The 2,864-nt window shown below is 36.2% G+C and overlaps 1 long non-coding RNA gene across 1 annotated transcript; it reads right to left on the bottom strand.

The window, feature by feature from the left end:
• Window positions 1-866: 866 nt before the first annotated feature.
• On the bottom strand, window positions 867-2,864 carry LOC116312776. The gene is made up of 4 exons (XR_004198900.2): window positions 2,784-2,864; window positions 1,738-1,804; window positions 1,489-1,626; window positions 867-1,139 (listed from the first exon to the last, which is right to left on the bottom strand). It is a non-coding gene; the product is annotated as an uncharacterized LOC116312776 (long non-coding RNA).

Genomic DNA, 2,864 nt, shown 5'->3' with positions numbered 1-2,864 from the left:
TAAGCAGATACAATACTTGCAGACGTCAAATCAAAACCACAAACCCCCAGTTAACTTTTTGACCCATTTTAAAAGAACATTAGCTTCCATCTTCATCCAGGTGCAGTGCCCGCAACCACCGCCCCAACATAGCTGTTAGACATCCTGTACTTTCATCAAACCATCACGTACACCCACAGAAAAACTGCAACCCTAGCAAAACATGCTTAAACTTTCACCTACAAAAATAAACCCACTACTATCTCTGTGTGCGTGTGGGTGCGTGTATGTCTGTGCATGTGTTCCTCTCGCCTTGCACCTTATTTGACCTTTCTGCTTATGTAACCAGGCTGAGGCCATCCTGTGTATGATGATCTTAACTTGTATGTAAAATGTAAAAAAATGTATTAAACAAATGTTTCAATCTAATACCACTACTTAGAACTTAATAAAAGGTATACATAGATAAAAATAATAAAAAGAACAGAATACGAATGTATTGTAAGCGTGTGCAATCCTTCAATAACTCATGTCATCCTCACAGTAGATTGGCTAATCATAGGTGCACTTACAATGACAAATCCCCATTTAATTATACTGGCACCTGTAAATAAAGTAAATAAAGTAAATAAAAATTAACCTGAAATTAATGCAAACTTTAAGGTAATACCAATAAATGCATCAATGCAAATGCTTGTTACTTGATTATGATGCAATAGCAATAACAAAATAATGAAACTGGAAATAGTAAAATGAACTGATAAAAAATGAAAATAAATGAAAAATGAAAATAGATGAAAAATAACATCTCATTTTCCTCACAGTCTAGATATGCAAAAAAAAGAAAAAGAAAAAAAAAGGAATTCAGCAATCAGCGTGGATATGCTGATATATTTACCGAATTCTAAATTCTATGTCTCTGGTTTCACACCTCAGAAATTTGACATTAAACAAAACAAGGAAAGATTACAATATGATTTAGTTGTACAGGGTGTCACATTTTGCTGTTTCATATATCAAAATTACCCCTGCATTAAATTACATAACACAGAACACCTTGTGAATGTAACTCACCGTATATCCCTTCACAAGTTTGTCGCAGTCTCATAGTCACACAGGGACTTCAGGACGGATGCTCGTCTTGTATGTATTGTGTCATCCTAGGGAAAAAGGGAATCCATAATGACAATATTTAGCTTTCAGGCAGCGGTTCGAAAAAGGAATACTTTGTTTGGAAGGACCAAAAGGCAAGTACTCATCTATCTCAACCAAATCAGACACAAAATGAGGCAACCAAACACGCTTGTTTTTTCATTTTGATCAAGATTAACCATATGACTTCATCGATTACTTATTAATATAAGACTGACGTTTATATAATTCGTATAACAATATGAAAACAACTTAGGACTTTTGCCTACCATATGTATAGATATTTTTGCTCATAAAATTGGCATGTTATGGGCATAAAAAGTTCTTGAACACAGGTCTAACCATTTTAGCACACACCTTGGAGATGGTCCCCATGATGTGTCTCATTTTTCTTCCAGCCCTCCACCTTTGCCTCTAAAGATCTCCATCATCTAGCTCAGAAAAGAATGTAGATAGCAGCGGTACTGTCAATATGCACAGGAATTCCTTGTCAATCTGAAAAACATGAACATGATGCCAAAAGCCAAAGAAAAAAACAGAACAACAACAATACTACTACTACTGCTAATAATAATAATAATAATATGTCAAACATATGAAACTTACTATGTATTGTTGAGGAGGTGTAAGAATCTCAGAGCATGGGAATGTGGCTTTATTTTGTGATGTATTTCTGAGGAGAGAAATTATTTAATTAAAATAAAATTATTACTCTTGATGAATTTGTGTTAATATCTACATACTGTGAAATGTGAAGACTGTTAGTCAGCCTTAATGCAGAGCACCAGAGAGCAGAGGAACTATGACCCGAACAATGATCCACCTAAAGCATTCTGAATTCAAAAACCAAGTGAAGATATTACGAAAAAAAAAAAGAAAATGCACATGCAATTATTGTGACAGATTTTCTCTTACTCCTTGTTACTAATTCCGCAAAAGACTGGTTTAGTTGAATTCAACCCTTCATCCATCCAGTTAATGCGGTTGTTCCCTTACTAAACTCCACTGACAAAAACAGCAATTTTAGGTACAGCATCATAAAAATCACCAAAACTGTTTCGGTCAGTCTTACCACTGCTACCAACAATCACCAACTCTGGTTAAGGAGAAAGTAACGCATCATTCAAGGAGTTATATGCAAAGATGTCTGTGAAGGTTCTCAGTCATCCAGGTCATCGTAGACTAAGGAGCTTGAAAGAAAAGCGTCTGGACTTCTTGAGTTGCAACTCAAGAAGTCCAGACGCTTTTCTTTCCAAGCTCCTTAGTCTATATGCAAAGACATTACTCTACGCGGCTTTCCCGCCGACATGACGCTCTTCAAAGTTAGCTAACTCCAGAGAAAAAAACAGTCCTAACCATGCAGATAACCATGAAACACACCTCATTCAAAGTCGACAGACACAAAAACCGAACTTACCAAAATAGCCTCGTCAGTTTTTGCTCTGTTGCAACAATTAGCGACTCCGCTTAAGTTGGGAAAAAAATTCAAATTCACCGACTTACATGTGAAAAGTCTTTGGCTCCACACACTCCCTGACATATAAAGCTCCTCTAAGTTACCACACTACATGGGTAAAACATTTAACAAATAGTATTTATCTCTCACACTCCTAACCTAAATAAATATATAAAGAAATATGTGAATAACTTACCTTACTGTCCAGTATACCAAAGGAGTAACTCCACGTGCGCTCGTTAATGTCTCAACGGACTCTTCCGCATCAGGTGGGCGT

This window comes from Oreochromis aureus, linkage group 9, assembly GCF_013358895.1.
Source record: "Oreochromis aureus strain Israel breed Guangdong linkage group 9, ZZ_aureus, whole genome shotgun sequence".
NCBI lineage: Eukaryota > Metazoa > Chordata > Actinopteri > Cichliformes > Cichlidae > Oreochromis > Oreochromis aureus.
This window is presented reverse-complemented; position numbering and strand designations above follow the sequence as displayed.